Below are 1,464 nucleotides of genomic sequence, written 5' to 3'. Positions count from 1 at the left end.
TTAACAACATTGTGCACTGTTCTCAAATCTGGAAAACAACTCCTCATAGACAATTTTACATCCCCGCTGTCATGGAGCTTTTCATTCCATGACATGACCCACACTACACCAACTGTCATCACCGTTTCTACGTTAAAAAATACACAGCTATTTACATATATCTCTCAAAGAAGAGTGAAATTAGTGTTAGAGCACCGCACTAATCAGATACAAATTTTCAGCAAGAAACAACGGATTATTGTTGATGGTTGTTGTTGTCACTGATAATCTGTTTGCAGTGTTGTTTCAACAGGCTCTGTGCAAGGTCACGTGATATATGTGACAGACGTAGAGACATTGTAACAGGAAGAGGCCAGTCGGTCCTTCCAGCCTGCTCCACTATTCAATATGATCATAGAGATCACCCAACTCAGTACCCTGTTTCACTTTTCATCCCATATCCTTTTGTCCTTTGAGCCCTAAGAACCATAACTAACTCCTTCTTGTAAAAATAATCAATGTTTTAGCTTCAACCGCTTTGTGAAGCACAGAATTCTTCAGGTTCATTGTTTTCTGGTGATGATATTCCCCTCACCTCATTCCTATATGGCTATAGCTTATCCTCAAACTGTGATCGCTGGTTTTGGACCCTCCAGTGATCGGGAACATGCATCTTTTGTTTGCCTTGCCTAGTCCTGTTGGTATTTTATAGTATGCTTGGAAATGTCCCCCATTGGCTTACAGATACGTTTAATGATTTGTAGATCAATATCGGAGGCATGATTAAGAAGTTTGCAGGCAACACGAGACTTAGGAACTTCATTGAAAATGAAGAGTGTCGGTGTAGTCTGCAAGATGATATCGATGGACTGGTCAGGCGAGCAGAGAAAATGACGAATGGAAATAAGCCCAGGAAAGAGTGAAGTGATGTGTTTGGGGAGATCCAACAAGGTAATGAAATGCACAATTTAGGAAACAATACCAAGAGATGTGTGGGATATATGCTAAAGGAGTCAGAAAGATTTATGGGGCGGGGACATTCTTTTTTCAGACAGTAGGTGGTAGGTGTATGGAACTCACTGCCGCAAATATATTAGACAGAAACACTGAACTCATTTAAAACCTCCCTGGATTCTCCACTCGTGTTCTATAATCTGTAGATCTACAGCTGCAATTGTGGAAAGTGGGCTGAGGTAAGTGTTCCGTTTCTCCTTCAGCACAGAGACACTGGACAGAGTGACCTCCTTCTCGTATGCACGTTTCACAAAATTTTCGAATAAGTTGATGTCAGTGAGAAGGCAACTTTACATAATTGATCACTGGCTGATCTCAGTGAGTTGATGACTCTCTCTTAACAACTTTCTCCGTCCTTCATTGTGCATCTCCTCAACGTGTCTTGTTGCTGTCGTGTGGAATGAACATGTGAATATTTGTCTCGTTCAGTAAGCCATCACTAAACAGCAGACAAGAGCATTCCTTGTGAAG

This window comes from Rhincodon typus, unplaced genomic scaffold, assembly GCF_021869965.1.
Source record: "Rhincodon typus isolate 14 unplaced genomic scaffold, sRhiTyp1.1 hic_rhity00000091, whole genome shotgun sequence".
NCBI classification, from domain to species: Eukaryota; Metazoa; Chordata; class Chondrichthyes; order Orectolobiformes; family Rhincodontidae; genus Rhincodon; species Rhincodon typus.
Note: the sequence above shows the minus strand (reverse complement) of the source record.